This window comes from Triticum aestivum, chromosome 3A (assembly GCF_018294505.1).
Source record: "Triticum aestivum cultivar Chinese Spring chromosome 3A, IWGSC CS RefSeq v2.1, whole genome shotgun sequence".
Classification (NCBI taxonomy): domain Eukaryota; kingdom Viridiplantae; phylum Streptophyta; class Magnoliopsida; order Poales; family Poaceae; genus Triticum; species Triticum aestivum.
Genome location: NC_057800.1, coordinates 530,726,195 through 530,751,133, shown reverse-complemented (window position 1 = coordinate 530,751,133; position 24,939 = coordinate 530,726,195).

Here is a 24,939-nt window from a genome sequence, read left to right as displayed (position 1 = left end):
TGTGCTCATTTGAAAGTACAATTAAGCGTTTTGATCTATTCTTATAGATCTTGATGCTCAATGTTCAAGTAGCTTAATCCAAGCTTTCCATTGAAAAACACTTTCCAAATAACCATATATACTTTCCAGAAATTTTACGTCATTTTCGATTAACAACATCTCAACAACATATATTCATCAGAAATTCTATAGTGCTCCCACTCACATCTTTGGAAATACAAGTTTCTCATAAACTTTGTATAAAACCAAAATCTTTGATCATCTCATCAAAGCATACATTCCAACTCCGAGATGCTTAGTCCAGTCCTTAGAAGGATTGCTGGAGCTTTGCATACTTATTAGCATCTTTCAGGATTAACAAAACCTTCCGGTTGTATCACATACAACCTTTCCTCAAGAAAATTGTCGAGGAAACAATGTTTTGACATCCTATCTGCAAGATTTCATAAATAATGCAGTAATTGCTAATATAATTCCAACAGACTCTTAGCATCGCTACGAGTGAGAAAGTCTCACCGTAGTCAACTCCTTGAACTTGTCGGTAACTTCTTAACGACAAATCGAGCTTTCTTAATGGTGACACTTACCATCATTGTCTGTCTTCCTTTTAAAATCCATATGTACCTAACAGCCTCACGACCATCGAGCTATTCTGTCAAAGTCTACACTTTGTTTCCATACATGGATCCTCTCTCGGATTATATGGCCTTGAGCCATTTTGGAATCCAGGCCCACCATCGCTTCTCCATAGCTCGTAGGTTCATTGTTGTCTAGCAACATGACTTCCAAGATAGGATTACGTACCACTCTGAAGTAGTACGCATCCTTGTCATCCCACGAGGTTTGGTAGTGACTTGATCTGAAGTTTCATGATCACTATCATAAGCTTCCACTTCAATTGGTGTAGGTGCCACAGGAACAACTCATGTGCCCTGCCACACACTAGTTGAAGAGACGGTTCAATAACCTCATCAAGTCTCCAGCATCCTCCCACTCAATTCTTTCGAGAGAAACTTTTCCTCGAGAAAGGACCCGATTCTAGAAACAATCCCTTATTGCTTTTGAATCTGAGACAGGAGGTATACCCAACTGTTTTGGGTGTCCTACGAAGATGCATTTATCCGCTTTGGGTTCGAGCTTATCAGCCTGAAACTTTTTCACATAAGCGTCGCAGCCCCAAACTTTCAAGAAATGACATCTTAGGTTTCCCTAAACCATAGTTCATACGGTGTCATCTCATCGGAATTACGTGGTGCCCTATTTAAAGTGAATGTGGTTGTCTCTAATGCCTAACCCATAAACTATCGTGGTAATTTGATAAGAGACATCATGGTATGCATCATATCCAATAGGGTGCAGTTATGATGTTCGGACACACCATCACACTATGGTGTTCCAGGTTGTATTAGTTGTGAAACAATTTCCACAATGTCTTAATTCTGTGCCAAACTCGTAATTCAGATATTCATCTCTATGATCATATCATAGATATTTTATCCTCTTGTCACGATGATCTTTCAACTTCACCCTGAAATTACTTGAACCTTTCAATAATTCAGACTCGTGATTCATCAAGTAAATATACTCAACATCTACTCAAATCATCTGTGAAGTAAGAACATAACGATGTCCACTACACGCCTCAGCACTCATTGGACTGCACACATCAAAATGTATTACTTCCAACAAGTTGCTTTCTAGTTCCATTTTACTGAAAAACGAGGCTTTCAGTCATCTTGCCCATGTGGTATGATTTGCATGTCTCAAGTGATTCAAAATCAAGTGAGTCCAAACGGTCCATTTGCATGGAGTTTCTTCATGCATATACACCAATAGACATGGTTCGCATGTCTCAAACCTTTCAAAAACGAGTGAGCCCAAAGATCCATCAACATGGAGCTTCTTCATGCGTTTTATACCGATATGACTTAAGTGGCAGTGCCACAAGTAGGTGGTACTATCATTACTATCTTTTGGCATGAACATGTGTATCACTACGATCGAGATTTCAATGAACCATTCATTTTAGGTGCAAGACCATTGAAGGTATTATTCAAATAAACAGAGTAACCCTTATTCTCTTTAAATGAATAACCGTATTGCGATAGACATAATCCAATCATGTCTATGCTCAACACAAACACCAAATAACAATTATTTAGGTTTTAATACCAATCTCGATGGTAGATGGAGCTTGCGATGCTTGATCATATCAACCCTGGAAACACTTCCAACACATATCGTCAGCTCACCTTTAGCTAGTCTCCGTTTATTCCGTAGCCTTTTGTTTCGAGTTACTAACACTTAGCAACCGAACTGGTATCTAATACCCTGGTGCTACTAGGAGTACTAGTAAAGTACACATCAACACAATGTATATCCAATATACTTCTATCGACCTTGCCAGCCTTCTCATCTACCAAGTATCTAGGGTAATTCTGCTCCAGTGGCTGTTCCCCTTATTACAGAAGCACTCATTCTCGGGTTTGGGTTCAACCTTGGGTTTCTTCACTAGAGCAGCAGCTGAATTGTCGTTTCATGAAGTATCCCTTTGTTCCCTTGCCCTTCTTGAAACTAGTGGTTTCACCAACCATCAACAATTGATGATCCTTCTTGATTTCTACTTTCGCGGTGTCAAACATCGCGAATATCTCAAGGATCATCATATATGTCCCTGATATATTATAGTTCATCACGAAGCTCTAGCAGCTTGGTGGTAATGACTTCGGAGAGACATCACTATCTCATCTGGAAGATCAACTCCCACTCGATTCAAATGATTGTTGTACTCAGGCAATCTGAGCACAAGCTCAACAATTGAGCTTCTCTCCCTTAGTTTGCAGGCTAAGAAAATCATCGGAGGTCTTATACCTCTTGACGTGGGCACAAGCCTGAAATCCCAATTTCAGTCCTTGGAACATCTCATATGTTCTGCGATGTTTCAAAAACGTCTTTGGTGCCTCAATTCTAAACCATTTAGCATTACGCACTGAACTATCATGTAGTCATCAAAATGTGTATGTCAGATGTTCGCAACATCCACAGACGACGTTCGAGGTTCAGCACACTGAGCGGTGCATTAAGGACATAAGCCTTCTATGAAGCAATAAGGACAATCCTCAGTTTACGGACCTAGTCCACATAATTGCTACTATCAACTTTCAACTAAATTTTCTCTAGGAACATATCTAAATAGTAGAACTGAAGCGCGAGCTACGACATAATTTGCGAAGACCTTTGACTATGTTCAGGATAATTAAGTTCATCTTATGAACTCCCACTCAGATAGACATCCCTCTAGTCATCTAAGTGATTACATGATCCGAGTCAACTAGGACGTGTCCGATCATCACGTGAGACGGACTAGTCAACATCGGTGAACATCTTCATGTTGATCGTATCTACCATACGACTCGTGCTCGACCTTTCGGTCTTCTGTGTTCCGAGGCCATGTCTGTACACATGCTAGGCTCGTCAAGTCAACCTAAGTGTTTTGCGTGTGTAAATCTGTATTACACCTGTTGTATGTGAACATTAGAATCTATCACACCCGATCATCACGTGGTGCTTCGAAACAACGAACTGTCGCAACGGTGCACAGTTAGGGGGAACACTTTCTTGAAATTTTAATGAGGGATCATCTTATTTACTACCGTCGTTCTAAGTAAACAAGATGCAAAAACATGATAAACATCACATGCAATCAAATAGTGACATGATATGGCCAATATCATATAGCTCCTTTGATCTCCATCTTGGGGCTCCATGATCATCTTGTCACCGGCATGACGCCATGATCTCCATCATCGTGTCTTCATGAAGTTGTCTCGCCAACTATTACTTCTACTACTACAGCTAACGGTTAGCAATAAAGTAAAGTAATTACATGACGTTTATGTTGACACGCAGGTCATAAATAAATTAAGACAACTCCTATGGCTCCTGCCGGTTGTCATACTCATCGACATGCAAGTCGTGATTCCTATTACAAGAACATGATCAATCTCATACATCACATATATCATTCATCACATCCTTTGGCCATATCACATCACATAGCATACCGTGCAAAACCAAGTTAGACGTCCTCTAATTGTTGTTTGCATGTTTTACGTGGCTGCTATGGGTTTCTAGCAAGAACGTTTCTTACCTACGCAAAAACCACAACGTGATATGCCAATTGCTATTTACCCTTCATAAGGACCCTTTTCATCGAATCCGATCCGACTAAGGTGGGAGAGACAGACACCCGCCAGCCACCTAATGCAACTAGTGCATGTCAGTCGGTGGAACCGGTCTCACGTAAGCGTACGTGTAAGGTTGGTCCGGGCCGCTTCATCCCACGATGCCCTTGAATCAAGATTGGACTAGTAACGGTAAGCATATTGAACAAAATCAACGCCCACAACTACTTTGTGTTCTACTCGTGCATAGAAACTACGCATAGACCTAGCTCATGATGCCACTGTTGGGGAACGTAGCATAAATTCAAAATTTTCCTACGTGTCACCAAGATCTATCTATGGAGTCATCTAGCAACGATGGAGGAGTGGATCTACATACCCTTGTAGATCGCGCGCGGAAGCGTTCAAGAGAACGGGGTTGATGGAGTCGTACTCGTCGTGATCCAAATCACCGATGATCCTAGTGCCGAACGGACGGCACCTCCGCGTTCAACACACGTACGGAGCAGCGACGTCTCCTCCTTCTTGATCCAGCAAGGGGGGAGGAGAGGTTGATGGAGATCCAGCAGCACGACGGCGTGGTGGTAGAAGTAGCGGGATTCCAACAGGGCTTCGCCAAGCGCTGCGGGAGGAGGGAGATGTGTCATGGGAGGGAGAGGGAGGCGCCAGGGCTTGGGTTTGGCTGCCCTCCCTTCCCCCCACTATATATAGGGCCAAGGGAGAGGGGGGAGGCGCAGCCTTGGCCCTTCCTCCAAGGAAGGGTGCGGCCAGGGGAGGAGTCCCTCCTTCCCAAGGCACCTCGGAGGGGCCTTCCCCCTTTAGGACTCTTCCTTTCCCTCTTCTCTTGGAGCATGGGCCTCTTGGGGCTGGTGCCCTTGGCCCATATAGGCCGAGGCGCACCCCCTACAGCCCATGTGGCCCCCCAGGGCAGGTGGCCCCACCCGATGGACCCCCAGGACCCTTCCGGTGGTCCCGGTACAATACCGGTGACCCCGAAACTTGTCCCGATGGCCGAAATAGCACTTCCTATATATAATTCTTTACCTCCGGACCATTCTGGAACTCCTCGTGACGTCCGGGATCTCATCCGGGACTCCGAACAACTTTCGGGTTACCGCATACTAATATCTCTATAACCCTAGCGTCCCCGAACCTTAAGTGTGTAGACCCTATGGGTTCGGGAGACATGCAGACATGACCGAGATGACTCTCCGGTCAATAACCAACAGCGGGATCTGGATACCCATGTTGGCTCCCACATGTTCCACGATGATCTCATCGGATGAACCACGATGTCAAGGACTTAATCAATCCCGTATACAATTCCCTTTGTCTATCGGTACGACACTTGCCCGAGATTCAATCGTCAGTATCCCGATACCTTGTTCAATCTCGTTACAGGCAAGTCTCTTTACTCGTTCCGTAACACATCATCCCGTGATCAACTCCTTGATCACATTGTGCACATTATGATGATGTCCTACCGAGTGGGCCCAGAGATACCTCTCCGTCACACGGAGTGACAAATCCCAGTCTCGATTCGTGCCAACCCAACAGACACTTTCGGAGATACCCGTAGTGTACCTTTATAGCCACCCAGTTACGTTGTGACGTTTGGCACACCCAAAGCACTCCTACAGTATCCGGGAGTTGCACAATCTCATGGTCTAAGGAAATGATACTTGACATTAGAAAAGCTTTAGCATACGAACTACATGATCTTGTGCTATGCTTAGGATTGGGTCTTGTCCATCACATCATTCTCCTAATGATGTGATCCCGTTATCAACGACATCCAATGTCCATGGTCAGGAAACCGTAACCATCTATTGATCAACGAGCTAGTCAACTAGAGGCTTACTAGGGACATGGTGTTGTCTATGTATCCACACATGTATCTGAGTTTCCTATCAATACAATTCTAGCATGGATAATAAACGATTATCATGAACAAGGAAATATAATAATAACCAATTTATTATTGCCTCTAGGGCATATTTCCAACAGCAACATTATCAAAGGAAGGCTGAATATGTGGGTTGGGCTGCAGAATGCCAGAAGAGAAGGGGGAAATCCTAGCCTATCGAAGACTAGCATCTTCTCGAACCCACCATCTTGCAGCAACAGGAGGAAGTAGATTAGCATAAAGTAAAGTAGTAGTAGTGTTATCAACCTCGGCCAGAGATCCTTTCTCGACTCCCTGCGAGAAAGTAATCCCAGAGCCATACTATCCAGTTATCATCACAATCCATTACTCATCACCATCCAGTTCTCATCACAAGTATCCAGTTCTAGTTGTATCGATCGGGATACAACTCCAAGTGTCTGTTACCGTAGGACAGGCTATCGATAGATGTTTTCTTCCCTGCATGGGTGCACCAACTTACCCACCACGCTCGATTAACTCCGGCCGGACACACTTTCCTGGGTCATGCCCAGCCTCGGCCAAACAATACGCCGCAACCTGACCTAGGCTTAATAGAGAGGTCAACATGCCGGACTAAACCTATGCCCCCAGGGGTCATGGGCCATCTCCCGGGAACTCCTGCATGTTGCGTACGCGGCCGGTGAGCAGACCTAGCTACCTCCTTCAACAAGGAAGGAGCTTACGCAGTCCAACCCGGCGCGCGCCGCTCAGTCGTTGACGTCTATTAAGCTTCGGCTGATGCATACGACGCAGAACGCCCATACTATGCCCACGTGATGGTTAGTGCTATCAGGCCAAAGGCCCCTCGGATCAAATATCAAAACCGTAGTGGATTAGGAGCACGCGGTAACGAGCAGAGACTCACGATCGATGTGACCCCGTCGCCCTGTCTCGAGTACTTGCGGCAAGGGCTAAGAATGCCCGGCCACGCCTCGTAAGTATCTCGCGGGCACCTTCCAGGTCAACCCGACTCCACATCACTCGCTAGTAAGCTTGCGCGGGTACCCCTCGGGGACGACCCATCTTTAGTAATAGGGTCCAGTGCAAAGTCATAGTAACCATAGTAATTGTGTGTCTAACACCAAGGGGAAAACCCGAGGAATCACCCCCGGTGAATTCCACTCGATGTTATCATCAAGGTGAACGTAAGAGGATCCACCCTCGAGGTTCATGTTTGATGGGTTGCATGACAGAGCCGTAACGGAAGTGGTTAAGGAGGAAATCACCCTCGATGACCTCGACCGTAAAGCTACACTACGGAGATCTCATCAGGAGTGATGCAAGAGGTTCCACCCTCGGCACTCGATGGTAACTCTGCAGAGTCGAGCAACAAAAGGGGAAAGTGATGTGCGGTGTCAGGGCCTGGACGTCGATCACGTTGATCGAGTCATCAAACATAAAGCGGGGCAACTGGGACAAGGTGGGGGTCACTGATGGATCTCTAACCAACCTATACTAAGCAGTTTATGATAAGCAGGTAGGTAACAATATCAGGTTACAATAAACATGCTATGCAGCAGAATAGGAGCAAACAATAATAGTAGCAAAATCTAATGCAAGCATGAGAGAATGGAATGGGCGATATCGGGATGATCAAAAGGGGGGCTTGCCTGGTTGCTCAGACAAGAAGAAGGGGTCGTCGTCGACGTAGTTGAACACAGCGGCATCAGCGGCAGTCTCGGGCTCTATCGGAGAGAAGAGGGGGGAGAAACAGTAAATACATAGCAAGCAAGAGCATAACAGGACAATAGGCAGAGCTAGATGTGTCCTAACGCGGTGCTACACGTTACCGGCGAAGGGGGATAACATCCGGAAATGTTTCCCCAGGTTTAGCATTTTCGGACAGATGAAATGGAGGGGAAAAGGTGCATGTTCAGGTAGTTAGGGGCATGTGGCAGACGAACAGATCGCGTATTCGGATTCGTCTCGTTGTTCTGAGCAACTTTCATGTAGAAAACTTTTTCATCCGAGTCACGGATTATTTTCTATGATTTTTCAAAGTTTTAAACACTATTCTGGAATTATTATAAAATCAAAAAATGGGGTATTGCATCAGCATGACGTCATCATTACGTCATCAGTCAGCTGAGTTGACCATGGTCAACCCTGACGTGTGGGGCCGGTCAGTGCCCAGTCAGCAGTACAGTCAGCGTTGACTGGATCAAAGTTGACCAGTCAATGGGGCCCATCTGTCAGTGTCACATATTTTAAAAGGGGGGTTTAAATTAAGCTAACTAGGGGTGGGGCCCCAGTGTCATAGAGTCCTCTGACTAACTAATTAGCTAATTAGTTAATTAGGCAAAATTAATTAAGTTAATTAACTGAACCACTAATTAATTAAATAATTTAGTATTTTTTATTAACATTTCTTTTTTTATTTTTCTTAAGACAGGGGCATGGGCCCCATCCGCCATAGGCCCAGGGCCTTAGCAGGGCAGATGTGCGTCTACGGGCGAACGGGCAGGGGCGGAGCCCCAGGGGCGCAGGCGCGGGCACCGGGCGTCGGACGCCGGAGTGCGCGGCGCGGCGGAGTGGCGCTGGGCGCGGACGAGGGCGGTTGGCCAGATCGGGGCTACGGGGCGCGGGCGGACGGCGAGCAACGGCGCGGTCAGCACAGGCGGCGAGCACGGCCAGCGGGCGCGTGCAGGACGGTGACCACAGGCAGGACGGCGCACGGGCGCGACGAGCGCGATAGGGGTGGTGCGTGCGGGGGCGGTACAGTGCGCGACGACGGGAGGAAAAGGGGGAGGCGGAGGCCGAGGGCCTCACCAGCGATGGAGGGAAGCGGGGGCGGCGAGGCTCGGGGTTGGTCGGCGATGGAGAGGCGGGGACGGGGCAGGCCCGCGTGAGGGTGAGGAGGCGACGGTGAATGGCGTCGAGCGACAGGGGCACTGGCTGCGGTCGGGGCAGAGGCGAGGGTCATCGTGGCAGTTGTCGGGGAGGCAGGGTCAGGGGCGACGTGGATCGTCCGGATCCAGCAGAGAGAGAGGGAGGAGTGGAGGAAGGCGAGGCGTCCGGCGAGGGGGGTGGGGTTCTTTGGGCGGCGGCGGCGTTCGACGGGGCCGGGGCATCTGCCCCAATCCAGGTCGGTGGGGGAGGAAAGAGCGGAGTGGGGAAGTGAGGGTGTGGCTCTAGGTCACAGGGGGGAGTGCGTGGTTAAGGGGACGGGGTGGGCTGGCCTGGTGGCCGACTGGGCCGGCCTGTTGGGCCGGTTGGCCCGGGGGGTCTTTTTCCTTTTCTTCATTTTTTTTAAACTTCTTTGTTTTCTATTAATTTCAATAGGCAAAACAGTTTAATAAAATACAAAGCTTGAACCTAAATTATTATTATAATTTAGACTACTGCCACAATTAGTTTGGTAGTTAAATAAATTAGCTTAGCATTTTTATAAAACAAAAAGGCATTTAAACAACGTTTTAACCATTGTTTTAATTAGTTTAGGGCATTTAAACACTTTGCAAAAATGTTGGTTCACCACCAATATTGTCAAAAGGATATTAGCCACATGATAAACATTTTAGTTTTCATGTTTGAGCAATTTAGAATTTTTTTGACTTTAATTTGAAATTGAGATTTGGACTGGAATAGAATCAAAGTGAGATTAGCAACAGTAGAAATGATGACATGGCACCATTAACAGGTGATTACTGTAGCATGACACTGGGGGTGTTACATAGGGGTCGATGATGGCCGAGGCAAGGTCAACCAGGGAGTTCAGTTTGTTTTTGTCGCTGCCCCAGACCTTGTAGTGGTGCTGGATGTTGACAAGATTCGGGCATTTCAAGTCCGAATCCTTGAGCGCTTTTAGATCGTTGGTGGTGTCCACCGTAGCGAAACTATAGTCGGAGCTGTTGATAAACCTGGAGAAACACTCGCAAGGCCTTGTTGCAAGGTGGTAGTGGTAGACGAGGATGTCATGTCGCATGCACAACTGGGCGTTGGCAACCTTCTGATCATGCCCGGCACGACCGCTGGTGTACTCGAGGTCGAAGCCAACCACTCGGTACTTGTCCTCGGCAAGGAACTACTCCATAGTTTGGATGGAGCTCTCCACCGAGACCGGGTCATTCGTGTACACCACCGAGAGGGCCTTCCCCCTCACGTGGGTGTCCACTACGTGATGCGTGGTGAACTGCCTGCAGTTGTCGTCGTCGGACGCTAGGACCGCCATTCGAGCCACGGGGAGCGCCACTGGAACCGCTGGATGGCCTCTCTGTATGTGTCGTTGTGGGTGTGCTTATTGTGTGTGTGACGCGAGAGATATAAGGTATATGGATTCTCTGCGTGTCTGCATGGCAGTTTTTGCAGTGCGTAACTGCATCGTCGTGTCGCGCCCGACGCAACCGCATGCACACAAATGTGTTTGATCGTGCACCGGCCCCAAACACTGGCAGCGCGCGTGGAGGGACGAGGGCAGAGCACCCAGAGGGACGCGAGAGAAGCTCGCGCATGGCAGGACGCGAGCAAAGCATGCCGCGACCGCCTGAACCGCAAGCAACCACACACATAGAGCAGTTGAACACGCAGGAAATGGTTGCCTACAAGTCGGCCGACAGTTGCGTCGCTGCGTAGAGAGCGGCCGTGTGCTACCACCTCTCTCTAGTATATAGTCCCCTTTATATTCTATGCCATACTTTGCCCACAAATTTAACCAACAAAATGTTAATCCATGTTATAAAAATTATATAATTGGAAACTATGTTCAAATACGAATCCAACTATATAATCTTTGGAGAAATGCATTCGTATTTTATTAGTTAAATCATACTTATAAACCAGGATGGGGGTATAGTAGGTAATTAAATCGCAAACTTTTTTTATTAACCGTATGTGCACTTGGCCTTTCGTCCTCCTCTCGCATGTCTTGTCACCCCATTGCCATAGACGGCTTACAACGCAAGCTTGCGCAGCGCGCGGGGCGTTCTTTTGGCCAAACGGTGGCGCTAATGAGTCGTTGGTGAGCCCGTTCCCATGCAACCTCGCAGGTTCCCGCGCAAGCTTCCCGTCCGACTTGGTAAAATCCCCCAAAATCCCAATGCTTACCGGCCTGCTATAAAAACCCTCATGGCCGGCGAGTCCTGCGTCGCATTTTCCCCTCCCTCCCTGTAACTTATCTCGTCTGCTTCTCCCACAATCGCCAATGGCACCGGTACATCGTCGTCGCTCATCCACTCCGCCATCATCAGAGGACAGCTCCAGTTGGGAGGCTACACCGTGACGGCGGCGCAGTCCCTGGTGTAGTGTAGTGCGTGTGGTGTCCCTATTGGGTGTGCGTGGAACACCCACCACACGCTCCGCCGTCATTTCCCATCGGCAGCTATTGTCGGCCGCCGTTGCCGCCACACCACCGTCAAAAGCCAGGGAGATCTCCCGCTCCGCCGTCGCGGCTCGAAGGTGGGAGGTTGCGGTCGTGGCCGCCACCCCACTGCCGGCCACCGTGGCCATCACCCGCTCCACCACCGCGGCCCGAAGGCGGGAGGTGGTGGTCGTGGCCGCCACCACATCGTCGGCCGTCGTGGCCGCCAGCCCACCGTCGACCGGTCATCACCCGCTCTGCCACCATCGCCCGAAGGCGGGAGGCGGAGGTGGATGCCCGCACGTGCGTCAGCGACCTCGCGCGCTACACCGAGTTCCTGCGGGAGGAGGAGGAGTGCCTCGTCGAGCATACAAAGAGCCTTACTGCCGCCGTGCCCGCAGCACACGCTGCCTCAGAGGCGAGGAATCAGGTGATCTATGAGGAGAACCACTGCTTCGAGAGGGGTCGTCTGGAGTAGCAGAGGGCGTTCGAGGCGAGCGTCGCTGAAGCTGCAACAGCGGTAGGCACCATATTGCGGTTGCCCAACTCGTCGGTAGGCTCCTCCTCCTAGGCCTCTTACTGAGCGCGCTCGACATAGGAGAGGCGGTCGGAAGTAGTACAAAGCCCCTCCGCAGTAGTAGTAGTATTTAGAGGCTATTTTGTTCAGTTCATCTGACTATAGATGTGGTGGAACTGTACAATGTCCTTAAAATTAGCTAGTATATATAGTTGAACTAGCAATTTTAGTACATGGTTGGCAACAATTGGGGAAAAGTTTGGTCGGTTCAGCTGTCGAGTTGAAATGTTTGTATAAATTAAGAATGAGTGCTTAATCTATGAATGAAATCTATGCTTAATTACTGAATTTTAGTTGCGAAAATTAGATACTGCTAGTGATTTTTAGCTTCGTATTTTGACAAATCGCAGTGTTACAAGGTTGAAAAATGGCAATGTTACTACATCAACAAATGTCAATCTTTCCAGTTTGATAAATGGCAACGTACCCAATATGACAGATGCAAATCTTACCAAATTGTTTGTAAGTGGTTGCACACGGGTCATCCAAAAGCCACTTGCGTTGAACAGATGCACAAATCCTGCTCTCACTTTGCATCATGTCGTCCCGGGATAGACGTGCGAGGCGCGGGAGGACGGCAGCTGGCAGCGCTGAGAGGTAGCGTTCGACGGCGGCATCCGGTGCTGTTTAGGGGGGCGTGCGCACGGAGAGGAAGGCGGGAGGCCATGGAAGCCAAAGGGCTCGCTTCCCAGTGAGCCTGCGCGGCGCACAACTCGCATGCTTCCCGGTGAGCCTACGCATTCGGCGACAGCTTGCACGCCTCTCGGTCAGCCTAAGCACCGTACTGTGCTCGCACGCATCCCGTTCAGTCAAGGTCAAGCAGCTGTTCGCACGGCACCTCCTACAGCCATTAAAGCCAAGACACGTGGAGTCACGTGAATGGTTAACAGAATGCACATGGTTTGAATTATACAAACATTTGAGATATTAAAGTGGCAGCTCTTTTTTCAAAATGCCTTTGTTGGCTGTCATTATTTGAGTGCGCCTTCTCTAAAAATGGATACAAAAATACCACAGCATGCCGGGTGCAATTCCATGATAGCATGCCAAGTTTCATGAATTTTAGACGAGTTTTGGATTTACTAGAATTTAAAAATAAAGTATCTCAATGTTTTGCCGGCAATCAACGGTGCTCTGGTGTTTGAAATTCATTCCCATTTCTTGCATGGGACCTAAGCATGTACCCAAGGACACATATTTGATTTTTCAACCAATTTATATGCATTGAAGCATGTGCATGTAGTTCAAATTTGAATTATGCACATAAATGCATTGAAAACTCAGTTAATGCATAAAAATGTCCAAACGAACCCCGAAAAATCACAAAAATTGACACAACACTCCTGTTGTTCTATCTTGACACAAGAAAATTTTTGAAAGCAATAAGAGGCAATTGATATTGTTTCGTCCCCAAAGTTGGGACGTTCCCTACCGAAACAATCATGCTTGTTGTGAGAAGCTCTGGTTTGTGACAAGCATATACCCAAACCTGCCCCAAATGGGACAAAAAATTTACCATGGCATGTTGATGCCGCTTCATGATAGCATGCCAAGTTTCATGAATTTCAGAAGAGTTTTGGATTTACTAGAATTTAAAAACCAGGTATCTCAATGTTTTGCCGGGAATCAACGGTGCCCTGGTGTTTGAAATTCATTACCATTTCTTACATGGGAGCTAAGCATGCACCCACGGACACAGATTTGGTTTTTCAACCAATTTATATGCACTGAAGCATGTGCATGTACTTCAAATTTGAATTATGCACATAAGTACATTGAAAACTTAGTTAATGCATAAAATGTCCAAACGAACCCTAAAAAATCACCAAAAATTGAAACAACACTCCTGTTGTTCTATGTTGACACGAGAAAAATTTTGAAAGCGATAAGAGGCAATGGATATCGTTTCATCCCCAAAGGTGCGACGTTCCCTACCGAAACCATCATGCTTGTTGTGAGAAGCTCTAGTTTGTGAGAAGCATATACCCAATCTACCCAAATGGGACAAAAAATTTAACATGACATGTTGATGTCGCTCCATGATAGCATGCCAAGTTTCACGAATTTCAGACGAGTTTTGGATTTACTAGAATTTAAAACCAGGCATCTCAATGTTTGCGGCCGAGTGACTGTGGCAGGGTGCTTCACATTCATTCACATTTCTTGCATGGGACCTAAGCATGCAACCAAGAACACATATTTGAATTTTCAATGAATTTATATGCATTAGAGCATGTGCATGTAGTTCAAAGTTGAATTATGCACATGAATGCATTGAAAACTCAGTTAATGCATAAAAATGTCCAAACGAACCCCGAAAAATCACAAAAATTGACACAACACTCATGTTGTTCTATGTTGACACGAGAAAAATTTTGAAAGCAGTAAGAGGCAATGGATATCATTTCGTCCCCAAATGTGGGACGTTCCCTATCAAAACCATCATGCTTGTTGTGAGAAACTCTGGTTTGTGAGAAGCATGTACCCAAACCTGCCCCAAATGGCACAAAAATTTTACCACGGCATGTTGATACCGCTCCATGATAGCATGCCAAGTTTCATGAATTTCAGACGAGTTTTGGATTTAATAGAATTTAAAAACTAGATATCTCAATGTTTGCGGCCGAGTGACGATGGCAGGGTGTTTGACATTCATTCTCATTTCTTGCATGGGACCTAAGCATGCAACCAAGGACACATATTTGAATTTTTAACCAATTTATATGCATTAGAGCATGTTCATGTAGTTCAAATTTGAATTATGCACATAAATGCATTGAAAACTGAATTAATGCATAAAAATGTCCAAACGAAACCTCAAAAATCTCAAAAATTGACACAACACTCCTATTGTTTTATGTTGACACTAGGAAAAATTTGAAATCGATAAGAGGCACTGGATATCGTTTCGTCCAGAAAGGTGAAACGTTACCTACTGAAACCATCACACTTGTTGTGAGTAGTTCTGGTTTATGAGAAGTTTATACCCAAACCTGCCCCAAATGGAACAAAAATTTTGCCACGGCATTTTGATGCCGCTCCATGATAGCATGCCAAGTTTCATCAATTTCGGACGAATTTTGGATTTACTAGAATTACAAAAGCAAGTACGTCGACGTTCGCCGGAGAGCCACGGTACCCTGGTGTTCTAATTTCATCCCCATTTCTTGCATGGGACATAAGCATAAACCCATGGACACATATATGATTATAAAACCCATGTTGGTGTACCGGAGCATGTGCATGTAGTTTAATTTTGAATTGTGCACCTGAAATCGCTAGAAAAACAATTTAATGTATAAAATGTTCAAACGAGTCCTGAATAATTCCAATTCTTTTACAACACACATATAGTTGCATGTTCACTATAGATAAAAGGTCTAGCAATTCAAACACCATCCATTGCCGCTGTGACCCCATTATATAGTTCAAATCAATATGAAAAATCAAGTAGATCGCACACAGTTTATTATCACCAACCGTGTGAGATACAGCACAAAATATCCTGGAGCACCGTCGGTGTATATTATAGTATGCCTATGGCTTACACGAGAAGGTGCGTCGGCTACAGTCCACAGCCGGCGCCTCATGCACACTAGCTCGCTCCCCAAATATCATTTCATTATTCAATCATCGCCGGTGAAAGATGGGCACGTGGACCCGCATCGTGAGGGCAACTTCAGTGGCCCACTCCGGCGAGAGCGCGGCTGCAGCCACCATGCGCATGCTAACAAGGTGCATGAGCACGGCCGCAATCTACGACCGGGCGGCCAAGGCAGCCCAAACGGCCGATGTTGCTTCTGAGGTGGCGACAGCAACATCTACCTCGGGGATAGCAATTTGCGAGAGCAGCACAATAGTTGTCTGTTTTGCAGTGGCGGCCTTAGCCCTGATGGAGGCCGCCCACGCCCAGCTCGTGGCGGTCACCGCACAAATCGAACGAAGCTTCTCGGACAATAGTCGGCAACCCATGACCGAAGAGTTGGCAATCGCCGAGAGCGTTCGAGCAGCCGCCCGTTCCTCCGCCACATACCTTGCGACGACGGAGCCCGTCCAAGCCCAGATCGCGGTCGCCCACGCCCAGCTCATGGTGGCCTTTTCCAAAGAGATGGCGGACGCGGATGGCGAGATGCTTGCCGAGTATGGTGCGATGGATGCCATGGAGCCCCTTCCCTAGGAGACTGTCGGGTGCGAGCTGGACATGGAGGCGGCAGTCGAGATCGACGAGCACCGGCCGTTGTACTAGTACTCTTTGTTTTGTTTAATCAAGAGCGAGAGTCTTTAATTTGTTAGAGTAAGGTTGGGTCAGCTAGCTCTGTTTAATTGCTAAAGTTGCTTGATTAAGAAGTGTGGGTGTGTTGTAGTCTCCTTTGTGTATCCAAATTATGTAATGAAGTGGATGACCACTGTAACCATGGAAATTCAAACCAAAAATTTTGACGTTCAAACTCATCACACATGGGTTAATCTATCTGAATCGTTTGTGATGTTCACATATCATACACAGTTCTGAATAAAGGACCGTGTCTGATGACACTTTGCGCGCTAGTTTTTTGGCTGAAGCTATTCCAAATTTTCGGCTTCTGCGGAAATATCTACCTCCCCGCCCCGTCCCCCTTACCAAAAGCCACATTTCCCCTATGTCTACCTTCCTTTCCAAGTTGAAACCTTCACTCCTTACTTGCAATGCCGCCTCCTCGCCGGCGACCCTCCTTCACGTTGCTCGGCCTTGTCTATCCAGGCAGGTAATCCACACCCGACCGCCATCCTCCTCCTCCTTCCACATCCCACATGCCCCAACCGCCGGCGCGAGCGCGACACCTTCCACCCAAATCACCGCCCCCTCCACCAAATAAGTGTCGCCCTAAGCCATGATGCTCGCAGTTTAGCCAGGATCTCAAGGAGCATTTGGCAGCGGAGAAGCAAATCATGGCCGCACACGCGGATGAGGTCGCGATGGATGCCATTCGTGCCGACCCCAAATCTTGGAGGAGCACGTTGCCATTTGCTAGCTACGCCGGTTAAGCATGCTCGGTTTACCCGTTGCATGTGCTACTTCTACCTTTCCTTCACTAATCTATCTATCTATCTATTATATACTTAAAACGATAGAAAACAAACGGTGATGATTTAACGCTGTAAAAGCTAAGATGTATGGACGGTGAAGATCTAAACCAGATTGATCTTAGGCACGCGCACACGAACGCATACTATTGCACGTGAAGGAAAACGGACTCATACTATTGCACGTGAAGGAAACTGAAACAGACATATACTATTGCATGTAATATTAGGCAAGCGCACACAGACGTACACTCTTGCACGTGAAGGACTCTCAAATGGATTGATATTAGGCTAGGCACAAGGACACGGTCGTATACTATTAGACAGAATAATTTACAGTGGACAGTTATCCGTACACAATTCAAACTCCTTTGGACTAATATAAAGGTTGGGGCAGACACCCCAGAACACCTACGGATTAGCAGACGCGAGAACACCCTACATCATGTTTACCAAGATTGAAGGGATCTCGACACAACAACATTTCAACACACGCCAAGAACGATCAGTTACACCAGCAAGTTCACGCAACACAAATCGAAGGGGCGGCATATGGCAGGATGCCCGGCAAATCGAAGGACGGAAGAAGAAAGATAGAAACATCAACTTTGGGTAATATATAGCTGAAAATCTTGAGGTATATTTGCATCATTTCATCCCTGCATGTCTTTGCAACCTCCTTATGAACACCATTGTTTCCTGTTCATTAACAATTAGTTAGAACACTTCTTTCTAAGCAAATTTCATTATTGTATTATCATATGAACCACTTCTTTTAAAACTGTTTTGAAGGCAAAATCTCTATGGCGTACACGAAGTTGAGTGAGTTAACCACAAGAGGGTAGACATGGAATATTAAAGCCAAAGTAATAAGAATGTGGGACTCGATCAATCCTTCGACTGATGAACTTATAAGCATCGATATGATCTTGATGGATGAGCAGGTATTTTCTTCACATAATTAACAATGGGATTATTTTATTATTAAAATTACTACTATGATTTTTTTTCTTTCATTAAATTTTGAAGGGCCATACAGTTCATGCTACTATTTGGAAGAATCTAATTGACAATTATAGATCAAAGATCAATGAGGGTTCTATATATGCTGTTAGCAATTTTAAAGTTGTAGATTCGATAAAATATCGGCCAGTCAGCAATGAAATTAAAATTATTTTTTATACAATCTTATATCTTATATTTACTAATTGGAAGCACTAATCGAGGCTCCACGTTAAACCTCAGACAACTAAGTTAATTAACCACACGATCTACATGTTACCTATCTATAGCCATAGGATTAAGTACTTAGGAGTCCATACCATATGTCCCACGTAAACATGTTGGCAAACACTTCACGGGCAAAAAGGAAACTCTTCCACGGCCTGCCAAAGAAACCGAGTCTCCTTATATTCCTCTCCTCGCCTATCCCCAATCACTTTTCTCTCCAGCGATTGAATCTCCTCTACCCCAACCATGTTGCAATCCATGTTGGAAGGTGACGAGGAGGTTATTTCTATCTCAGTTTCCAGGTCTGATCAGATTGCAATGGGCGATGTTATGGAGAAGGATGTGTATTAACGGCGGTTTAAATCAGATCGGCCAGCCGTCGCTGTTGATCAGGATCCAGTGGAGGAACTACGGTCTACGACAGATTTGTGGCTCCCTACACCTCTACATTGTTGGACTTCCTCACCCATCAGGCCATCACTCCTATCCCACCGAATCTATGATGAAGGCAAGTAATCCACTGTCCTTAATTGCGGACAAATCAGATTAATTATGAATATCTGATCAAGATAATTTGGTATCTTAGATGTTCGTCTATCTGTACTACTCATGGCTGATTCCTAAAAGATAGAATGATAACATAATATCTATGATGAAGGCAAAGAATACCAAGCAAAGTAGGTTGTTGTGCCACCTGATTCAACAGATACGTGGTATTTAATTTGTTTCAAGGGGAATTTACCGAGATCTTCGTCGAGGTTCCTGCAAGCTTGAGGTTCTTCGATAGGTTTGCTCTCGGAGAGAGAGGTTTGTCTTATCATTGTCCTGAATATTATAATTTTTTTCATAGTTTTCACCCAGTTATTCAGTTACAATATGATAGTTTAAGTGTTGATGATATATTCTTTCAGCTTCACATGGCTCTAAGTTTCACGAAAGGTGCAGGTGTAAGTGTTCTTTAGGGGTGGACTGGATTTCCTCCAGCGGCACCTTGCAATCCCTGCAACATGGTTGAGCGTTAAATTGATGGATGGATGCTGGCTATAAATTGGCGTTCTCTGCCAAGGTACAGCACAGCCGAAAAGAAAGATCGCTTTCTCAAAAAAAAAAGATCGCTGATGCACCAGAAAAGAGATCACAAGTTAGTTTACTTTTTCCATCACTTTCTATTTTTTCTATGGATGCAAGCAACCCGATGGCAGAAGCTGCCCGATTGGTGGGTTCTAAAACAAATACTTTTGACTTGAGTTTTACTGCCGGACATGGCCTAATATTGCTAAGAGGTCAGGATCTTCGAGGCTTGACAGGAAGGGGGATCCGGGAGAGGTTGGATAGGACTATGACGTATGTAGAGAGGACGCTCTCAAGGTAGGACAGTTGGACGCCAATGACTGGCGCTAGGATCGCTCAATGACGGGCTGGTCTGGGGTAGTTCCTCCGATCTGCAACCTCACCAACAATGTCCGCTTCTGAAACTGAGTCAAATTGGGGAGGTGAATCATGGTGATGTCAGTTTGGATTGTTGTTATCATCTTCCCTACTGTATCGTTCATCACTGATTGCAGTATGGAATCACCCACAAAAAAAGAAAAATTGCAGTATGGAATGTGCATGCATTACCCGGCCTCAAAGTGCTGCTTGCATCACTATTCCGTGCATGCATTAGGACCAAATAGCTAAGACGACGTTGCTCCTACTACTTGGTAATTGCCTAGAGAATTAAATAGCCTTAATAGCCAATATCCTGTCGTGCCTTAATAGCTTATTTGAACATTTTGAATTCTTAATTTTCAATAGCTATCTAATAAATAATCCTCCCATGACTTAATACTATCCAAATAATCCTACACTTCCTTAATAGCTTAATTGAATATCTTTAATCCTTACTTTCCGATGACCGTTTGTGTTGTTTTTGGACTTTTGGTTTGCAGCTACCAGTTAATTTAGTAATGTGTTGGACACTGGACCGTGAGGTTCACAGTGTAGATGTACTAAAGTTTGTATTGTATTTCATATATGTTGCCTCTATAAAATTTGTAACCTAGACGATCATAATAGAGATAATGGTGTGCACCGTGTTATTTCGTTCCAAGAATACTTTCATATATTTTTTCCAAAAAACTAAGGTCTGTGCTATACTTGAAGGTCGCATCATTAATTATGACACTCAGCAGGGGTTAAAAGCAAGGTTATTGTCCTACTATTTATTGGAATAATTCATAATACCTTATTGATTGAGCTTGCAAGCTAGCTACACTGAGAGAGGCTATGAACAGATCTATTGAACAGTGTACTATATTTTATTTTAAGTTTTGAAATGCGAGCTTATTATTGGACGGATTTCAATTTCTCTTAGAGCATTATCGTAGATTTTTTTTGCATATTCTCATAGTAAGACTAAATGATAACGATTATATCTCCATAGTTGTTTTGGTTGCTCATTGTCGTGTAGTTGTTAAGAGGTTTATAATTTTTCCTCAAAGTCCTTTCTACCTACCACATTATACCAACTAATCAAAAATTAATTAGACTACCAGATTGGATAAAACATAAGATTTATGCCCTCAAGTAAAGGTGACTTAGAAATGTCAAGTAATGTTAAGATCTATGTCGAAAATATACCCATTGATCGAATGGATATGAAAATTTGCCTTTTCATCCGGGTAAGAGTTTTAGTCAAACATGATAAGAAATAGAGAAACAATGTGCCAATCCACTGAAATATTAAAGAAAATGTTTAAGTTTCGTATGGTGCGACAAAATCACAATATAACACAATTTCTTATAGAACTCATTAGAGGCCTATTCCAATATATAGCTATCTTAATTTCTGGGATGTTGGGTCTAAAGTAAAGAATGATGAAGAGTCAGATAGGTACCATGCATGCAATAGTAGATAGATACTTATATAATCCAGTCAACCGGATTGGTCCATACGGAAGGTCCATGCTTCTACGTCTATTGTCCATCGTAGACACTAACAAAAGGCACATTCAGTGCTTATTAATCAATTTCATGATAGTGATCAAGTAATGTATGCTCATTTGTGAATCATAGATTAATTGTTGCATGTTCACATTGATAAAAATTCATAAACTCCAAGCCAAGTAAAAATGTGAAACCAGAAAGAGAGAGGAAGGCAATAGACAGGAATTATTGTGGACACCATATTAATCGCAGGAGTAATTAACAGGCTGACAAATGGGATTCGTCACATGGATGATATAAGGAAAGAAAAAGAAATAAAATAGACACTAATTGCATGAGAAATAAAGAAGGAAGGAGAAAGAAAAGAGAGGGGAAGTAAATATACGATAATTACAAATTTTTTGAAGGACGCAGGCCCTCATTCATATCTTATCTTATGAATAAAGATGAAGTGTCATTCTTTTCCTACATGATCCTCACTAATTCAAGCCATTTTTTTTCTTTCATTGCAACAGACAACATGACATTTTTTCCTTGCACTTATAATCTCTACAATTACTAAGTTCCCGTGAAATGAAGCTCTCTGGTTGATCGTGGACTCAAATGGTGGATCCCCGCCAGAGAGAGGAAGGCTCGAGGGTGTGTAGTGCCCCTAAAATATTTTGCTTTTCATACATGGCAGCATATTAGTAAAAGTGAAAGGTAAGCTGATTTTCTAGACTGGATTGTCCTCTTTTTTATTAGGGTCGGCCGGGTCGTCCAACGATGGCAGACACATTTTTTCCACGTCCGCTTAAAAAAGTACAATTTCAAAAATATGGATCTGATTAAAAATAATTAAATATTACATGGCCGGTCAACTGCGGGCCAAAGTCCACTTAAACATTAATAAACATAAAAAATTAAATAAACGCGCCTCCCAGCCACCTAGCACGCTGCCCTAGGTGTCACCATCATTGTCGTCGTTGTCGTGAGGTCGAGGAAGGCCGGCGGCGGCCCAGCCCATGGGAATGTGGTCTCCCAAGCCACCCGCATCAACTCCTCCAGCGTCTGCTCTACCGGCGGCATTGCTCCTCCTTCTCCTAGTGCTCTTTCTCCTCCTCCGTGCCTAGCAGGCACGACGGTCCTCCTCTCGCTCGGCCTGCATCCGGCGCTCACCGTCGGCGCGCTCCTTTGACAGGTGAAGGTCTCCGGTGCTCCAGGTAGGCCTCCTCTTGCTCCGGCATGGCGCCAAGTGTCGTGGTTCTAAGTCTGACAGTAGAATGGGGGGTAGGGATGAAGAGGCAAGATCCTAGCTATGGAGGAGTTGTACACGCAAGTTTTACGAGTTCAGGCCCTTCTCGGAAGAAGTAACAACCCTACGTCTCGGAGCCCGGAGGCGTCGACTGGGTTATATGCGTGTGAGTTACAGGGAGTGCGAACCCTTGTCCCAGAGGAGGAGGGTGGCTTATATAGAGTGCGCCAGGACCCCAGCTCCCCTCCATTACACAGGGTTCAATATTCATAAAGAGAGAGCCTTACAAATGATCATTAAATATACGAGTAAATGCTTGACCGTTGCTGATGCAGAGTGGCTTTAGATCTTCTGTTAGTCAAGTGGCTTCTGTGATGGTCGAGTGCAATTGATTCTTCCGAGTGGAATGTCTCTGGTCGAGTGGATAATGATACCCTTTGAATGATTCTGGTTTTAGGGTGATGTCCTAGGGGAAGGTGTCTAGGTCAGGCCCATGACCCTACCCTAGGTACATAACCACATCATTAGCCCCCGAATGGTTCAGGGTCAGAGTGGAGAAGAAGTTGATAACCTCTCCGCTTCAGCCTTTGTGTTTTGGGAACGTCTTGTCCAGAGGTCGAATGAACATTCGAGATGACTTCAACTGCTTGTTCAGTCGCCTTGATCCATTCTTGGTTTTGTCGAATGGACTTTTATTGTTGAGCTTCGAGTCTTGTTTATGGAAAAAATCTTCTGTCTGACGGGTTGCTCTGCTGTCTGCGGATTCTACGGGATTCGAATTTTGGGAAGCGCGCCGGACGGGGGAGACCGCAGTAATTGGGGCGGATTAGGCAGGCCGCCTCGATCTCCACGCCACCTTTTTCGCCACGTATCACACGCGCGACTCTTACGGGATTTGATCGGATCACCTGGGCCCACGAGTCAGCCACTCGGAAATGCCCTCATATAAGGCGTTGGACGGGGATTTTCGCACAATGCGTTCTCATTGTTCCCCTTCCTTCTCTGTTTTCTTCACCGCATCTGCCTCTGCTCTCGGCGTCGCCGCCCTGCTCGAACTCGAACCACTGCCATGGGAAAGGAGAAGACGGTGGCGTTGGAGCACGCGAAGAAGGCGACGGCGAAGGCGAAGGGGATGCCGGGGTGGATCTTCGTCGAGGTCCGGCCTGCCGCCTGGCTGGATCCAGGGCAACTGGATCCGCTCGACAATCATCCAGGATGACATCGATAACCTGGTTGAGGGGGGACTGATCCCCCACGAATCGGCGCGGCTCTCGGGGAGCGAGACCGAGCCGCAGCCGCAGGAGGGTGAGTGCGTTCTCCTTGCCACTCATGTCAACCGCGGGTTTTCTTTGCCTCCCCATCCTTTCTTTCGAGGTTTCTTGAACTTCTTCGGGGCTCAACTCCACCACTTTTCTCCAAACACCATCGTGTATCTCGCCGCTTTCTTGTCCATGTGTGAAAACTTCCTGGGTCGTCAACCACACTGGGGTCTCTTCAAGCACATATTCACGTGTCATTCTCAGACGGTCAAGAAGGCCAATCTAAGTGACGAGAGGACGCAGGTGATCCAGATGTGCGGAGGTCTCAGAATCCAGATGAGGAACAAGAGCACTTTCCCAGCCATGATCCTTCCCGAGTCAGTATGGGGTTGGCAGTCGACCTGGTTCTACTGCAAGGACCAGCCGACTCCAGGTCAGTCGACTGGACTTCCCCTCTTTTCCATGGCCCGAGTGTCGAAACCCTCCCCCTTGAGAGTGGTCCCAGAGGAGAAGGCGCAGGTGAAGGTACTGGTCGAGCAGGTGGTCCAACTCGTCCGTGACGGCGTGACTGGTATGGACCTGCTAGAGGTCTTCCTCAGTCGATGTATCCAACCACTCCAAGCCCGTGACCATCCGATGTGGATGTACTCGGGAATAGAGGATTCCACTCGGATCCACCCGGAGGATGTTAGCGAGAACACAGTAGAGCAGTGGATGACGGGCATTACTGGTAACAAGGATAACCCCAGGGGGTCCAGGAGGGTGATTCCATTCGACCATTTGCGCAACCCGGAGCAGGTATGATTCTACATTGTTGAGTGTCTTCTTGATTAACCACGTGACAACTTGCTGACGACTGACTGTCTTCCTTTTGTTTGTTGTTTTCAGGATCTTGTTGATATGTATTCCATACCCAACGGAGAACAGGAACAGGATCCCGAGGGAGAAGCGAGCGGAGGTGAGAGTGGCGAGTGGCACTCGGATGAAGAGGAGGATGAGAGCGACGACTCGAGTGACAAGGAGGAAGTCGACTCGCCTCCTCGCAGAGAAAGGAGGTCCAAGCACACTCACGACCCAGAAAGCGCTCCCAACCTGGTGGTCGCCCCGGCTGGGGAGTCTTCAAAGCGCCCTCGGACATCTTCTCCAGTGCCGACTAAGAAGACACCAAAGCAGCCTAAGACCGTGCCCCCTCCAGCGCTGAAACCATCGAAGGCCGCATCCTCCAAACCGCCGAAGGCTT